Consider the following 19,032-nt stretch of genomic DNA (forward strand, 5'->3'; position numbering starts at 1 on the left):
AGAACTAGAGAACACCCTTTTAAAAAAGCCATTAATGGATGAACAAAAGGATAATAACTGATACTTAAATCGATTGCTTTTATCATTCTCAATGATCTCTAATATTCCTGAGTTTGTCATTAAATAATTCAAATAGGCATGATGCATCTCGAAAGACTCTTTATATGAAACATATAGCTCTTCATTCATGCATTCTCATCTGCATTATGCTTGTTTGTAATTAATCTACTGATGTCATTCATGATTTCTCTTAGAGTTATATTCAGGTTATCAATACTTTTCATCCGCGTTATACTTGTTTACTAAGGTATTTGTGAAGCTACGATTAACAAAAAAGACCACATCAATAACATAATTTTAATTTTTTTATGCTTGTTGAGGACTGCAAAAGAAATATATGCAAATATTAAATTTATGTAAGGTTTTACCTTAGCCGATAGGCTGAACAATATATCAAGTAAACTTCGTGAGGTTCACTTGGAAAAGGGTAAAAAGATCCTAAAAGTTTTCTATTTGCAATTTTGAATAGTGAACGCATTTAAAAAAAATTAAGGCATTTGGGTAAATACAATACCATCATTTTTCGAAATATAAAATTAATCCCGAATTTGACTAACTTAAAACCTGGTATTTACAATTAATCAGTTTGGATTTTTAATCAGATTAAATTCGGGTTTGAATGCAAAACTTAATACCAAACCCGGAGCTGATTATTAACTGGATCCAGATTTAGCTATTGAACCCAACTAATTGGATTCAGATTCGGGACGTTACATCCGACCCTTTGGCATCCCTAATTATAAGTCATGATACATATACTATCACTGCCAAGCAACTTCAGACCCTAAAAGCCAAACCAAACTCAATATAGGCCCATCTCCACATCTACTCAGTTGAGTAATGATGACTTGCGCTGTCTATCTCCATCACTTGGTTAATTCCTGCACCAAATGATCCCAAACGCAATTTTCAGATCAAGTTTACATCATCCAAATAACTAGGTTGATTCCTTAAACCCATCTTCTAGGGTGGGTTTCATACTCGGACAGACCCATGCAGGGACTGACCGGCCCCTGCCCAGGTGCTGTCCCACATTTGATACACAGGGTGTGGCGTGTTCATGATAGCCCAAATGGCATCCTGTGCAGGCGCTTTAAAAGGCGCTGCACAGGACGTGCGACTGGCAAGTCCAGGACAAATGCCACACTCGTCTGACCGCATGGTATTTGTCCTGGCATGCAAACACAGCTCTAGTGTAAACCAACACAATTTTCAAATCAAGTTTGTGTAACCACAGTTGATTGCAAAGCAACTCGCATCTCTCTGAATTTCTTGAACACAACCAAGGTTACCAACAACTAGAACACAGGTAAGTGTGCTGGCAGAATGAGTAGACCCATGATTTTGCAACACAAATTTCAAGCTGCTTGCAGAACTAAAGTGAATAAGTGATATTCAGCCAAAACCTACATGAAGGCAATCAAAGTTAGCTAAGCCTCATCGTGTATAGTCAACGACAAGATGCAGATCAACTTAAGCAAGGCCAATCAAGCCAATGCCGGAAGAAACAGGCGAGGTTTATCAATTGGCTTCAATCATTCAAACAAGCTATCAGCTTCATTTGTTAATTCAGCCAGATTAGCCAACTCTGTGATATAGTAAAACATTAGAAGAAAACGACCTTCTGTGTATTATGAAGTTTGGTAAAAGAAAGATTCATAACTTTTGAGCATCAGCTTCACTCTTATTCTTCTGCTCCTCAAATTTGTCGATTGCTACTTGCAACTCATCAGTCCCTCCCACTGCTCTCATGGTGTAAAAGAACACGCCTGTGACAAATCCAGTCAAGCCTCCGGCAACAATTAGGTTTTTTGTTTTTGGTGCTAAGCTAGAAAATCCTGGCATAGCTGAGATATTTTACTGATCAAGTGAAAAATAAAGAATGAGATTCCAGTAAATGATATCAAACTGCAGACCAGTTAAAAACAGTGTCCAACTACAAAAGACATGTTGGGCTTTTCATTATGCATATGAACTGGAATTGGAAATCCCAGCTTTGAGCAGGCATGCCAAAGAAATCAGCAACAGCAGTTTGGACCAGAAAGGTTGCAGGATGTTAAATTTTCAAGGGAATAGCAAAGACAGAACTAGCAGTGCATGCACCATAGGATGCTGGGATAGGTAAAACCAACAAGCATGGCCTTAGAGATAAATCATAACATGCTACACAGAATACAATCTTACTCGGTAAACTCTGCCCTTTATTCTGTTTTGGTCCTTATTAACCAAGTTATTTTACATATCATCATGGTTAACGCTTGTCAGCTTAAAGATTTGAATGGCCCAGATTCTAGTGAGTTAAACTCAACAAATAGTGACTGCCCTCTTTTTTGTGCCAGTCATGCCTACACAAATGTTTGCATCCCCAAAAGGGTATCTTCCAGTGTACCTAGTCATCATCATGATGCAAAATGTTAATCAGATGTCTGCAGGCCTAAAGAGGCCTCTATTAACTATTAAATTGTGCTGCCACATCATGTGATGCAAACTTTATTCTCATAACCCTGTACCCCATTCATAGGATATCCCAGATTAAAACTGCAAACATTATAACCACCCACCCATTTAACTGATAAGGTGAAATTACTAAGTACAAAGAAGTCCTTTGTTTTATTTTTTATATGTCAAAGAAATCACAGAGATTAGACCCAAAAACATAGTCCAATTGGTGCAAGGACAGTTTCCCTAGATCTGCTCGGACTCACCACCTTGCTTCTGGTGACAAACTAATTATACAAAATAAGGTCAAAAAACCTGGTGCATATACCTAACCACTGCCACCTACATGAAAACGGCAAGTAATCAACACTATTTCTTCAGTTGCAGTGTGGAATCGAATGTATGGAAGATCACAAGTTTGATAGGGAATGGACACCATAGAACTCTATTGTACAAGAATTCAATTGATGGTTATGGCTCATAAAGTTCTGAAATACGAAATTTACACATTGTGATTTGGAATATCAGGTATATCAGAAATAAAATTAGTCGTGAAAATAGTGACTTTTTGACACGAGAGAGAGAGAGAGAGATGGGCTTCGTGCAAAGAGAATGTGCTGAAACTCAAGTTGGACCAAGTCACTAAACTGATGCTTACTAGCTGGCTTGAAAAACCTGATTATTCTGGAAGAGTGGAAAAAATTTGATGCTCATGGCTTGGACGTCCAAATCGTGACTACTAAACAGGAAACTCACACTGAAGTTGCTTATGCAATTAGAGAATAGAATGATTACTATGTTGCTGCAGAAGCTCTCCAAAAACTTAGCAAGCCTGATGATCTATGGTACTTGGACACTCCATTTTGCCCTCCATACCCGTGTCGACACGCATCAACACCTGGACACGTCATTTTACCCTCTGTACGTACAAGTTTGTATTTAATTTATAATTTATAATTATATTTTCAATTTATAACTTTATATTTTTAGTATATAATATATATTTTAGATATAGCATATATATTTAGATTATATTCAGTTTATTTTGAATTTATTTTGTATTTATGTAATATTTAATATATATATATATATATATCACTGTCACCGATATTGCTGATATTTTAAAAATATTGTGATATTATCGGCTATTTCAAGGTAGCTGACAATATCGGGAATATATCGTGATATTTTCAAAATATCGTCAGAAACAAAATATCACAATATTTTTTTAGAACATTCTTTTTTATTTTATTTTAAGTTTGCATTTCCTATTTTTTTGTTTCTTTTATATTTAAAACCTTTAAAACATGTTTCTTTATATTTTTACAAGAAAAATAATGCAAAAACTTATTATTTTCTTAGCTTTTTTGTTGTTATTTATATTTTTTTTTAACTCAATTTTTTTTTGAGTTATTCCCGAGATTTATCAACTTTTGAAAATCTCTCAGAGTAATTACCTTTAACAATGCAGGTGACTATGATATATATATATAGGTGTGTCCCCATACCCACATTTTTTGGAATTGCGCTGTACAGGTGACATAGCTGAGAATTTATTTTTGACAACATTCTACAAGAGGTGGAACAGCATTGTGTCCGTTAATTGGTTTGACTATGTTGATGAAATGTTGTATTGTGTCCGTTAATTGTCCGAGTGTCGTGTCGGTATGGGATTCACATGCTAACTGAAGTGTCGGTGTGACATAGCTCTTTTATCCCCCAGCTTGATTATATATATATATATATATATATATATATATATATATATATATATATATATATATATATATATAAGGCCACTAGAATATGTTAACTTGAAATATGTGAACTAGGCATTTCCAACACATTTTTTGCAAATCTGACCCTGCAGAATGCAGATGTGTTCAGCATGGTTCATTTGTAAGGAATCAACTGTCGGATCATGTGTTTTCAACGAAAAGACACGATTTTTGGATGCTTGAATATTTATGAAAATTCTGAGCTGTTGATTTTCAATCCTTAAAAAATCTTTCTTGTGAATCATAATTGAATGATCCAAGAGCCTGATCCCATAAAACCAAGCATGTAGATTACATTCATACAGTGAAATTTAAGAAAAAAACCAAAAAACTCATAAAAACCTCTGTTCACACTCTAGTTCACATATTTTCAGTTCACATATTCTAGTGTGTGTGTGTATATATATATATATAAGCATTGATACTGCACATTGCTACATGATAGAGGAGCTAGCCTGTAAATTTCCAATCATCTGTGATGAGGTCATATTTGCCTTCATAGGAAAACACCTACCTACCAGATACACTAAAAGCAAACTCGACATTCACAATACAGCCAGTTAAGGAATTGGTGAGTGTGAAAATAAGAAGAAAGAACACAAAGAACCTATGCTGTCTAACATGAGTGTAAGAAAGCTAAAAAGAAAGGATGTAACAGTTCCCTAAAAGGCATACCCTCAAAATTATATCAGACACAGCAAAGACAATAGAATCAGCTAAGAAATGAGCTAAGCATGAAATGAAGCAGAAGAATAGGAACAACTAATCTGTTCAACGCTAGCAGGAAACCTAGAAAGAAAGGATATATAGTGTTAACCTAAAATTACCTATCAGATTCTGAATTCCAAAAGACAGAAACAATATCCTAGATACAACCATTACAAGTTAGCCTGCCCTGTCCATCATTATGGATCATCTAAAATTATCAGAAAAGAAAGAAATTGTCCTCTTGTAAATCCCAAGCCACTTAAGATCCTAACAAAACTAAAGTTGCATACACCAAGCTTTGAAAAAATAAGATAGCATATCCATGGTTAGAGGCAAGCTAGCCAACAGAAACTACTTTCATGGATAAGCTAGAAACAAACTTCACAGGAGGTCAAATAAATCTCCCGTACTGTTCCCGAACCACCCACCCCTTCCTTCCCTTTCACCCGGCCCGGTGAGCTCAGAAGAGATCAGATCTCTCGAACAAAGAGAAGTGATAGGAAGAGAACACCGCAGGCAGGGGAGATCTTCTCAAGTAAGCCCCAAACACATTTCTTCCATGTGCTAAGAAGAGGTTAAATTTCGGAAAAATCTCACAACACTCTCTCTCTCTCTCTCTCTCTCTCTCTCTCTATATATATATATATATATATATATATATATATATATGTATATATATATATATGTATATATGTGTGTGTGTGTGTGTGTGTGTGTCTGGTATCAACAACCATATGGTATCAATGAATCGGAACTCATAGATGCGAGTTGTTTTGACTCAATCTAACACCATAGATGTGATCTACGTGTTTGATTTAGTCAAGATCGGCCCTTGAATCATGGTTTTTTGACCAAAAATATATTTTTTTGAGCCGAAAAGATTTCAGCCATTGAATTTTTTATTTACCGAAAAAACATGTTTATACATCAGAATCTGGTGATCCAAGGGCCGATCTTGACTAAATCAAACACATAGGTCACATCTATGGTGTTACATTGAGTTAAAACAACTCGCACCTATGAGTTCCAACTCATTGATACCGGCTTATTCTATATATATAGCATAAATAAGTAGGAAAAATAACATGCTTAGATAATAAAATACACATATAATAAAAGAAATAAGTAAAAAGTAGAAAAGAAAGAAGAAAAAACATATTTAAGATATACAAAAAAGTGAAAAAAGTAAAAGTAACTAATAATATCATGATATTATACATTATTGCAATAATGTCCAATATATACATTTATGATATTTCCAAATATTGCATGATTTTGCCTTTAATATCGCTTTTATGAATTTGTGGCGATATCATCGCAACATTTTCAAAATATTGCTATATTTGTGTCTATGCTTTATATATGACTATAAGCATGACATGAGTACATGATAAGCAAAATACTAGGGTTGAGGCAATATCCAATCACCATCCTTGATGCCCGGTCAAATGACCTCTCAGCTCCATTCAAGGTCCATAATCAAATCCCTTTCATTCCTTCATCCTTCTAAATCCAACGTTGGTATGACTAGATTTGGTGATTGTTGTTGTATCACTACATCAGGTATCTCTCTCAGCTGTCTTGAATCGTATTGTGTCACTGTTGGACACGATTTGTTCGTGTCATAGTTGAAAAAGTGTATTCTGGATAGTAAGACCCGGATCCATTGTATGTACCGGATCCATTGTATGTACAGTCTGAATATTAGGACCCGAGTCTGTATGTTTTATTCATTTTGGGTCTTTCGGGTCTGGACATTATACCAGACCCGGACCCATACTGATTTATACTTATTAATAGAATGTTTAGGTCACGATTTCAATTGATTGAAATCGTGACAGCCGCACCCTTTGTTCTCCTTTTTTTTTCTTCTTTCACAGGTGCCTCTCGAACTTTCATGGTATCAGAGCCGAGATCCAGGATCGAAGATCGAAGGGGCTTCAAAGAAGGGTTCAACCAGAACTAGAGGTTTGAGGTTTTATCTCTCTCGTGTTCTTCATTTCTCGTATTTTTCTCCTCTCTGTGGATTCACACTTCACGTGAAATCCCTAATTTCATCACGGTAACGCGAACCGTGTCTCTCTCCTTTATCTCCTCTCTGTGGATTCACGTTTCACGTGAAATCCCTAATTTCATCACGGTAACGTGAAATTTTGATACTTCTCCCTCATCCCTCGTTTCTCTCCCTGATTTTCTGGTGGACTCATGTTTCACGTGAGTCCCTAAAGTCGATCTGTTTTGGTCTGATCGTTTGTACTTGGAAATATCTCAAATATTCAGTTCTCCTCCTTTTTCGTTTGATATATCCAAATTTGATCGCATCTTTACAGCAGATCTGAGGCTTTTTTTCATTCCTAACCAACGTCTCTATCTTTTCTATTCTCGCTGTCTCATTTGGTATTCAGAAAACAGTCGACTATTTGTTCATTTTTTATTACTTCAAACATAAGCCTTATAAAAAGGAAGAAAAGATTTTTTTTTTTTTTTGGATCTGACAGACTCAGATCGTCAATCTCTTGAAAAGTGACAGCCGAGCAAAAAAAAAAAAAGGTGACCAGTACCCTTCTCGGCAACAAATTGAGCATTTCACTTCGTGATTATTATTGCTAATTTTCTCCTCCCTCCTTTCTCTTCATGGATTCTCATTCCATTCAATCGAGCATCTCTTCGAGTTTTCTAAATCAGCTAGTCTCCGAAAAGCTAAACACCTCAAACTTCTTGATTTGAAAGAGACAAATCATCCCTTTTATAAGAAGCCAAGGACTCTTAGGCCACCTGGATGGAACCACTCCAGTACCACTAGAGTTTGTTACGAGAGAAGAGAAAGATGACAAAGGGGTAAGTTCAATTGTGTATGTTAAAAATGTGGAGTATCTCAACTGGGAAAAGAAAGATCAGTCAGTAGTTGCATATATCACTTCTACCCTGTCCCAAGAGGTTCTTGTTGCCATTCCCGACAATTGTACAGCCCTGCAACTCTGGGAAAGATTGGTTAAGACGTATTCACAGGTTTCACAGGCGAGGATGGTTTTTCTCAAGAGAGAATTTCAGTTGTTAAAAAAGGATTCCATGACCATCATGGAATATCTGAACAAGATGAAGACTATCACAGACCAACTTGCAGTTATAGGATGTGCCGTAAGTGACAGTGATATGGTGCAACAAACTCTGAGTGGATTGGGATCTGACTACCACATGATTGTTACTTCACTATTGTGTCTACCTGCCCTTCCTACCTTTGATGCGTTACGAGCTAAATTAATTCAGTATGAAATGACTCTGAAGGGTTTTTCTGAAGAAACTCATGTTCATACAAATTCCCAAGAAATTCTTGCCACAGGGGTGACTTACGGTCGAGGAAGAGGACGAGGGGGGCAAGGGCGAAGTGGACACGGAGGACGTGGTTTGCTCCCCACTCCGAACATGATGACTCATGCACAGGGACAAAGATCCATCCCCACTTGCTTCCTTTGTAACAAAAAGGGGGCATATCAAGGCGAATTGTTGGCACAATCCAGAAAATAAAGGAAAGGCTTCACAGACAGAACACAAAAGAAATTTCACCAATATCAGAGACAGTAGAGAGATTAAAGATCTGTTGATATCCGCCTTGTCAGAATTGAAATTGAAGCAGAATGATCAAGGTGCTTGGTTTGTTGACTCAGGGGCAGCAACTCATGTGACTGGTGATGCAGGTAAACTCTCCAACCCTATTCCTTATTTTGGCAAAAGTAAAATTGTCACTGGCGATGGATCCCACCATCCTGTTTCTCATGTTGGAAAAACTGTCATTCTCATGTCACATTCTACCCTTGAACTTTCTGATGTTCTTCATGCTCCCAACATCAAGAAAAATATTGTCTCTGTTTCCAAACTTATTGATGATAATCATGCTTCAGTTGAATTCACTCCCTTCTCTGTGCAGGTCAAGGACCTTCGCACGAGGGAAACATTCGTTGAAGGAAAGAGACGAGGCAATATGTATGTCTTTGAAGAAGCTCCATGTCATTCTGTCTCCCCTGCTCATCTGGATTCGAAGTCTTCATTAGAGTCGTGTTCTTCCTCTTCTGCAAATGTTTTTAGTATTTCTGAATATAATAAGTCTTTCTTATGGCATAATCGATTAGGACATTGTGGGAGTCATTTTATTGAGAAACTTGTCTCGAATAATCTCATCCCAAAAGAAAGTCTCAATGGGGATGAGAACAGTCAGAAGTGTTCCAGTTGTCTTTTATGCAAAAGTCATGTATTGCCTTTTCGTTCCATTAATAAGAGAGCTTCAAAACCTTTTGAGATAATTTGTTCTGATGTATGGGGACCCGCCCCAGTTGCCTCTGGATCTGGAAGCAGATACTACCAAATCTTTGTTGACAGTTATTCTCGATACACCTGGATATATTTCATAAAAAATAAGTCGGAAGTTTTCTCTTTGTTTCGAAATTTTCTTTCCTTAGTAAAAATTCAATTCTCTGAGTCTATCCAATTTTTTCAATGTGATGGAGGTGGGGAGTTCAGCTCTAGTGACTTTATTTCCTTTCTTCAAAATAATGAGATAGGAAGAAGGGTGTCCTGTCCACACACCCCTCAACAAAATGGGATTGCTGAGCGAAAACATAGACATATCGTTGAAAGTGCCATGAGTATGCTTCATGACAGTAATCTTCCCATCAATCTGTGGACAGAAGCTTTTCATTCTGCCGTACATGTGATAAATAGACTGCCTATGGTTGTTCTGTAAAATAAGTTCCCTTATTACTGTCTTTTTGGAGCTCATCCTAATTATCATGATTTGCGTGCCTTCGGATGTGTTTGTTATGTGCACATTGATCGATCCTTGAGAAATAAATTTCAGGACAAGGCTCAAAAGTGTAGATTTGTGGGATATGCAGACGACTACAAAGGATATAGGTGTTATGATTCAACTACCAGGCGCATTAGAATCTCAAGGAATGTTGTCTTTGACGAGCAAAATTTTGATCACAGAGTCGACACAACGGACATGTCCCCTAACGCAACTGAAGTTTATTATCCTTGGCTGAATTAAGAACTTTTTACTAGCTCCAATGAAGTCTGTCCTCCAGATTGTGTGCAGCAAGAAGAAGAAGTGTTTGAAACCACCGGGACATCGAGATCACAGAATGAGGAAGAAGTATCATCATCCGTACCAGGCAGATACAAGGGCATTTCCTATTCTAGACAGAGAACGAGAACATCAAGTTATCTGAATCTCGTCTCAGCAACCGACCCTACTCCCTCTCGTACCCTTGAAGTTAGGAGATCAAATCGCATAAGACATCCTATTGATAGGTGGGTAAGCTACAACAACTTTTCCTTGGATTTTCAGCTGTTTTTAACAGCCCTCAATAAGGAAGATGAACCTATTATGTACTGTCAGGCAGCTACTTCTACCAAATGGGTCGAAGCCATGAATGATGAAATGCAATCATTACATGAATGTGGAACCTGAAAAATTGTTCTCAGACCACCTAACAAAAATGTTGTCGGATGCAAATGGGTCTACAAAATAAAGTATAAACCAGATGGAACCATTGAACGATACAAGGCAAGACTGGTGGCAAAAGGGTTCACCCAATAAGCAGGGCAAGATTATGATGAGACCTTCAGCCCGGTGGTGAGAATGGGAACAATTTGAATCATTCTTTCCCTGCCTTTGAACATGGATGGAAGCTGAGTCAGCTTGATGTAAAAAATGCGTTTCTGCATGGGGATTTGAAGGAGGAAGTCTATATGGAACAACCTCCTGGATATCAAGAACAAAACTGCAAAACCCATGTATGCAGGCTAAAGAGAGCTATTTATGGTCTAAAACAAGCATCTCGTTCTTGGTTTGACAGCTTCTCGCTTGAGATTCAAAAGCATGGATTTTCACGTTCTCTACTGGACCACTCATTATTCATTTTTAGAAGTCAGAATGTGACCACCCTTCTGTTAATCTATGTTGACGATATTGTCATCACAGGAAACTCTGAAGCTCACATCAAAGAAGTAAAAAACTTGCTAGGCCAAAGGTTCAAAATGAAAGATCTTGGTGTCTTGCGTTACTTTCTTGGTGTAGAAGTTGACAGCCAGGCTCATGGTTTGACTCTCACTCAGCACAAGTATACAGTAGATGTTCTCAGTAAGGCAGGTATGAAAGACTGCAAGCCTCTAGGAACTCCAAGTGTGCTTCACCAAAAACTTAGCATTCATGATGGAGACCTGTATGAGGACCCTACCAAATATCGCAGTCTAATAGGGATGTTACAGTATCTCACATTCACTCGGCCTGATATTGTTTATTCAGTCAATCAGGTGTCTCAGTTTATGCATGCACCACGTACTGGACATATGGAAGCGGTTAAGAGGATCCTTCGATATCTGAAAGGGACCATTGAGGACAGATTGATATATTCACCACAGTCATCTGGCAGCAAGGATGAGCATGAACTTACTGTATATTGTGATGCAGACTGGGCAGGAGATCCTGATGAACGAATATCTACATCAGGATATTGTGTCTTCATTGGTAGAAATTTAGTCTCTTGGAGTAGTAGAAAACAAAAGGTTGTCGCTAGATCAAGCACTGAGGCTGAGTATCGATCCATGGCTGTCGCTACTGCCGAAGCCACATGGATCAGGCATCTACTAACTGAAGTGGGAGAAAAGATATCTCACTCTACCTTGCTGTGTGACAATCAAAGCGCTCTCAACATGTCATTCAATCCTGTACATCACAGTCGTGCTAAGCATATTGAGATCGACCAACATTTTGTGAGACAAAAGGTTGAAGAAAAAGAGATCGAGCCTGAGTTCGTCAATACTGAAAGACAAGTTGCAAACATATTTACAAAGGGTTTGACAAAAGATCGTTTTTGGATGCTTAAAGGCAAGTTGTTCATGGTCCAAAACCATGATCAACTTGAGGGGGGGTGAAAAAGTGTATTCTGGATAGTAAGACCCGGATCCATTGTATGTACCGGATCCATTGGAATATTAGGACTCAAGTCTGTATGTTTTATTCATTTTGGGTCTTTCGGGTCTGGACATTATACCAGACCCGGACCCATACTGATTTACACTTATTAATAGAATGTTTAGGTCACGATTTCAATTGATTGAAATCGTGACAGTCACACCCTTTGTTCTCCTTTTTTTCTTCTTTCATAGGTGCCTCTCGAACTTTCAATAGTGAACTACCGAAATACAACTAGAACCATTGTCTGTTGTCTGCAAATCAGGTTTGACTAAAACTTAAGTATATTCAAGTTTGTTGCACTTCTTGTTCGAAAGAAAACGTTTTCCAAAAGGTGTTTTTTGATTAAAGACTTTTGCTTAGACAAATTTGTTTTTGGTGTGTTGATATTCTTTTGCTTAGACAAATTTGTTTTTGGTGTGTTGATATTTTTTTGCTTAGACTAACCGAAGTCGGGATAAGGCGAAAGGAAAATCTCATTGTAGAATCCACCATTTGAAGTGATTGGCTGTGTAGGTCAAACTTAAAATATTTAACTTAAATTGGGCTAATATAATTTTAGTGCTTAAAAGTGTGTATGAATGTGTTATTGATTCTCGAAACTTTGTCAAAGAGAACTAGTCTTTGTTGTTTTGAGCATAACTCTCTGATTCAGATTCGAAACTCTGCGTGTCATAGCTTGTTGGAAAGCTATCGAACACGCCTACAAGTTGTGTTCTGCCTGTTTTCTGATTCCGATGTTTATTCTAACAAAAACACTCCAAAACAAAGTGCACAGTCACGCGGGTGACTATCCAGGATTGTACCAGTCAGGCACAGTGATTGAGTTGTATCTGAGCCATCCGGACTCAGATTGACTTGATTCTTGTTTCATTAGAACCACAATAATATTTCCTAAAACTTTCGTGTTTGGATCTTCGGCATATTCCTTAAGAATCATCCTTGTTCTGGTCTATCCCAACTGGGCTATTCCAGGAGTACCAGGTTTCAAACCTAGTCAATTGTCCTCTAGTCAGAGCTATTTTTCGACCACGTGTGGTTAGAAAATTGCAAACTTAGGTTCTTTGGAAAGATGAATGTGTGACATTCATTTTTCGTGTTGTCACCATTGGTAGACTAAGCACGTAATTGAGTCTAAACGACTTCGGACTGAACCCTGTCAGAACATAGTTTACCTATTTACAGCTTCTGCACATGAGGATCCTTTTTTATCTTGGATCGTGGACCGACCCGCAGTTGGTACCACATCAGCTTCTAAGTTTACTCTTCTTTTTGGGAAAGAGCACAGTCCTATGGTTGTGACTGTGAGAGTAATTCAATGTTTGACAGTCCTAGAATATATACGAAATACTCGAACATTCAAATAATCAGCATAGAAACATATAAACAACATTAAAAACACAACAATCTACTTATGAAATCTGCCCAACTTTTATATTTCTCTACATTCAGTTGACTGCTCTTTTCAGTGCATTTCAGGCACATGCACACACACAGATTTGCTAGAGATGCAATAACTAGGATTTTGGGAACAAAAAAACATGATCTATATGGAAAACCCTAAGGTACCATTTGGATGACGCCCAAAACCAGGTTGGGCCATTTGGTTTTGGGAGTTAATCAAGTTTCAGAAATTTTGGGCCATTTGAAAACCCAGTTGGTGACAAACCGCCCCAACCTTGTTGATACAGATCCAATTTTTGTGGATATGGATCCATACCCAATTATCTAAATGAATGAACTAGTGGGGCCCACTCATGGGATGGCCCCTCCTAATTTTGGACTAGAAGGCTTAGTGGGATCCACCCCATGGGCACCCCATCTAATTCTGGGGAGCAAGGAAGGTCGTGCAAAGGGCTTAAAGACCCCCCTAAAGATGGAAGAAAGTGGACCAAGAGTTGGTCTATTTCTGGGATGCAGGACTCCAGAAATAGACTGATCCAAGATGGGTTTAACTAGAAATAGCCCAGCCATTTAGGTTTATCTAGATTTAGCTTTAGTCCATTTAGGTTTTATCTAGAATTAGGATTTGCATTTAAACTGTTTTGTGATTTGTGTAAGGGTTCATGAGCCCCTCCTTGGCCTGTATATAGGCCTTGTTATTCCCTTTTGAAAGGCATCATAAAATGAAAATATGAATTGAACCTCTTTCTCTCAAATTCATCTCTCTCTCTGTAAGGATGTCTCTCTCTCTCGGGCTCTCTTTGTCCCTCTTCTCTCTTTCTCTCTCAAGGGCTCCTCTCACTCTCTCATCTTGGTGTGTTGGTCCCTCATGAGCCTAGCTCACTAGGTGGTCCAAGGCTGTTGCCAAGGTCCACCCAACTCGGCGCGTGCAACCAAGTCCCTAACGGTCATCATATTTCCAAGACAATTCCATGGTGCAATTGACCTCCACCAACTGACCCAGTAGTTGTAGAATACCCTACCTATGTTAGCCCAAACCCAGTAAGCCGACCAAGCCTTTCCCTTAGCTCAATCCTAAGTTAGGATCTACCCAACTCACTTCAGCCCAAACTTGAATTCTGACGCACCCTGAATTTCGTTAAACTTCTAAAATTCACACGGTCCCAACCGTGAAGGATTTTAGTCTAAAATTTAGAGTCAATATTCTTTAGGGTGTCTAGTTTTAACCCCTCGAATTTCATGATTTATAGAGCTTTCTGTACAGAGAATTATATTTTTTAATTCGGGTCTGTCAGTCCCAAAACCCAGTCTGCCCTGCATAACCCTAAAAGCCTAGCCACTTCTTAAAGTCATATCTCCCTGCTTTTGAGTCCTCTGACCATAAAATTTGGTCAAAACTTAGTTCAAGGTGTCTACAATCATCCCTCAAAATTTGGGATTTTTTTATAACACTGTTTGGGAATTCTGATTTTTCTCCTGAAATGTGTCAGAGACCTAGACCTTGTCTACCTTAGTTTGACTATTTAACCTTGACTTGACTTAACCGAGCCTAACCCAGACCAAAATTTCCTACCCTAGGCCGATGCATGCATCACTCATTTTTTCACTTAGCCAACCTGTGTGGGGTTGCCCTCTCACCACCATCACCCACTCCCCCTCCCTTTCTTCTTGACACACCCAACCACTGTCTGGCCAACTTTCTGGCTAGGTGGTGGTCGGAAATTAGTTGGCCGTTACTATTCGGCTTGGACAGTAAAACGGCCAAAAAATTCCTTTTTTTATCCATGTTGTCTGACCATTTCCTGGCCAGCCATTGGCCGAAAAATGGCTGGCAAGTTCTTTTTCTACTTTTTTCGATTTTAAGTCATCCAGCCGTTTTTTGACCAGTAGGTGCCTCAAAAATGTCTGGGATGGTGTCGCCCTTGCAAGGCAACACCATCCAGCCATTTTCTGGCTGGTGGGTGGCCGGAAAATGGTTGGCTTTATTATTTTTTAAATTTCTGTTTTTCATGATCAAAATACTGGTTTGGTCGCCCAAACAGGTTAAAAACATGATTTTTTGGCAAATCAGGTTTGTCAAAAATTAGGTTTTGGGGCAAAATCTAGTTGTCTCAACCAAGGTTACCATACTAAGAAGAGGAAACGGCAAACAATATGGGAAGCGGAAGCGAGAAGCAATGCATTTAAAAATGTATAGGAAGCGGAAAGCGAGGAATAAAAAATGATATAAGAATTGAATGAAAATTGAAATGGAACGCAAATAAAAACTAAAATAAAAGTGACTTATTAAATCTTGTGATTTTTTAGTGTTAGTATTAAATTTTTAACAAAATCAAAAAATGATGACTGCCAATTTAGAGAAACATCATGGAAGTGAGTAAGAAGCATCATAGAAACATGAAAAGTAGAGTAAGAGAACATTTAAGAAGAATAGATAAACTATATGGAAAGTATACGAAAAGCGTGGAAGAATCGAGACTCTCATCAAGTTTCGGAAGCTAGGAGTATCGTGTCCTAAGCGAGTTTTCGGAAAGCGGGCTTCCCACCTATCTAAGAAGCTTCGGGTAACTCTGGTCTCAACCCCGTCATCCAAATGGACCTAAAAGATCAACACGACACAAGGAAAAACAGAACCCAAAACCAAAATGAGAGAAAGAGGGAGACTTGATGCTCTGCTTTAGCTAAACCAAAACCCTTCCTAACCATTTGCGACCGATTCAGTGACTGAACACACAAAATAAAATAAAAAAACTGAAAAGTCAACATAAAAATCACATAAACAAACAAAAATGGGAAAGGGGGAGGGAGAGTGCACACAGAAAACCTTCCTCTTACCCTCTGCAACTCTGATTCAGTGATACTGAAGAGAGGGAGAGAGAGAGACCGATGCTTCAGGCCCTCAACGAGGGTAGCAAACATTCGGGTAAGGGCCCCTTGGGTCCCCGGCCAGATGCATATTAGACCTAGACCGGATCTTAATCCGTTTAGCCAAATCTGATAAACAGAAGATGAGAAGAGTATCTGATTGTTCTATATTTCGTTTTCTCGGCTTTAAGTTTGATTCTGAGCCCGAATTTCAAACGAATCCAAGTTCAACGGATCCCCGAAACCAATTAAATACAAACATGCGTCCAATCCGATTAACCAATGTCCGCTTAAGCCAAATTCATAAAACCCTACCTACCCATTCAACCCTTGTAAATTTTCACATATACATCAGAAAAACATGATCCAAATGTCAGTTTCTGCTAAACTTAATATGTAGATCGTATGGGTCAGATGTGTAAAAAAAACTAAAAAACTAACAATATTACTTTTTTTACTAAAAGTGTCCTTAGAATTCGATAATAAATCATACATCGTGAAAAATCTAATCCAAGACTACCACAAAAATTCCATAAATTACAAAAAAAATCCCAAAAACCACTAAACAGATCAATGTCGACAAAATCAACTCTGAAAACCAAGAGAAAACAGCGCACGCAACGAATTTCCGATTTCTTATCGAGTAATCACGCAAAGTACCCATCCACCGACCTACGGATTGCATTATGTCTGAATCGGAAGTCACGATGACGGATCAGCGAGACCGAATCGCTTCGATTTCCTCCCAAAAGGAAACTGCAGAGAGAGAGAGGGAGACGAACCTCAGGCAAGGCCTCACGTGATGGGCGAGGGTTGTAGGGAGAGAGAGCTCAGGCGTCCGCTCGTTGCAGAGAGGGAGAGGCTGAGGGAAGAACGAAATGGGAAAGAAGGGGTAACAGCTGAAAAATAAAGGGTATTAAGTAACCCTGTTCCGTTGAATCTAAATCAGATCTGACGGCCAAGCAAATTAGGTTATGGGTCAGGCAGCTAGCTACAAACTTATATGTATATATAGAGTAACGGGTAAGTACCAAATGATAGGTGCGAAATGATACGCGCTAAATGACCTTTTCAGATTTATTTTATTTTATTTTTAAATTCTAACTGTATATATGTGACCTTTTCAGGTTCTCATGTAGGTGCTAAATGAAATATGCTAAATGATACTTGCTAAATGGATTTTTTTGGTCTTCTGGTATTTTTTTTAGTTCGGACCCCATAAATGTGTTGGGCATGGTCAATTTATGATGAATCCACATCTCGATCATGTGTTTTCGATGAAAAAAATGATATTGAAAGCCTCAAAATTTTATAAAGATTTTAGAAGATTGTTTTTTCGAACCTTATAAAAACCCACCAATCGAACACTTCAAGAGTTGATCCCTATAAAATCAAGTACATATATTAAAATCAAATACATATATATGGGTAGGTTTGAAATGTAATATGCTAAATGATGCGTGCTAAATGAGTTTTTCAGATTTTTTTGTTTCATTTTTAAATTCTAATCATACAGATGTGATCTATGTACTTGATTTTATAGGGATCAGCTCTTGAAGTGTTTGATTCCCAACACATAGGTGTGTTTTTATAAGGTTTAAAAATCAACAGTCCAAAAACTTTGTAAACTTAAATATGATCAATGGGTATCTGCAAAATTGACATGTGCTAAATGATATATGCTAAATAGGTTTTTCTGCCCTTTCAGTATTTTTGTTCATAGTTTTGACCTCATAAATGTGTTGGTATGGTCGATTTACGAGGAATCCACACCTAGAACATGTATTTTTGATGAAAAAAAATGATATTTGGAGCCTCAAAAATTTACAAAGATTTTGGACCTTTGATTTTTCGCACCTTATAAAAACCAACCCGAACACTTCAAAAGTTGGTCCCTATAAAACAATTACATAGGTCATATCTTTATGGTCAAAATTTAAAAATAAAATGAAAATGAACTAAAAACTCATTTAGCGCGCGCACACACACACATATATATATATATAGATAGATAGAGAGAGAGAGAGGGGGAGAGAGAGTAATGGGTAGGTGCTAAATGTATTTTTTTGGCTCTTTGAGTGTTTTTTCGCAGATCCCATAAATGTGTTGGGCATGGTTGATTTATAAGGAATCCACACCAAGATCATGTGTTTTTGATGAAAAAAATGATGTTTAGAGCCTTAAAAAGTTTATAAAGGTTTGGACCGTTGATTTTTTGAATCTTATAAAAACCCACCCATGTGTCGAAATCGAACACTTTAGAGCTGGTCCCTATAAAATCAAGTACATAGATCACATCTTTACCATTATAATTTAAAAACAAAACAAAAAAGACACGTATAATTTAACATATTTCAATTAGCAACTAACCATTACTCATATATATATATATATATAGTAATGGGTAGGTGCTAAATAAAATATGCTAAATGATATGTGTTGAATGTGTTTTTTAGGTTTTAGTTTTGTTTTTAAATTTTGACAATATAGATGTGATCTATCTACTTGATTTTATAAGATCAGCTCTTGCAGTGTTAGATTCCAACACATGGGAGGGTTTTTATAAGGTTCAAAAAATCAATGGTCCAAAATGTTTGTCAATTTTTTATGCTCCAAATATAATTTTTCATCAAAAACACATGATCCAGGTGTGGATTCCACGTAAATCGATCATGCTCAACACATTTATGGGATGAAAAGTGCAAAAAACCCTACAAAATTTACAAAGATTTTGGACCGTTGATTTTTCGAACCTTATAAAAACCCTCCCATGCATCGAAATCAAACACTTCAAGAGCTGATCCT

General features: G+C 37.7%; 1 long non-coding RNA gene across 1 annotated transcript; it reads right to left on the reverse strand.

Annotated features, from left to right (window-relative positions):
• Nucleotides 1-573: 573 nt before the first annotated feature.
• Nucleotides 574-17,125, reverse strand: LOC149820255 (uncharacterized). Its single transcript, XR_016426437.1, has 3 exons — nt 17,010-17,125; nt 1,471-1,920; nt 574-941 (listed from the first exon to the last, which is right to left on the reverse strand). It is a non-coding gene; the product is annotated as an uncharacterized LOC149820255 (long non-coding RNA).
• Nucleotides 17,126-19,032: the final 1,907 nt, after the last annotated feature.

This window comes from Nuphar pumila, chromosome 12 (genome assembly GCF_984573655.1).
Source record: "Nuphar pumila chromosome 12, dmNupPumi1.hap1.1, whole genome shotgun sequence".
Lineage (NCBI taxonomy): Eukaryota > Viridiplantae > Streptophyta > Magnoliopsida > Nymphaeales > Nymphaeaceae > Nuphar > Nuphar pumila.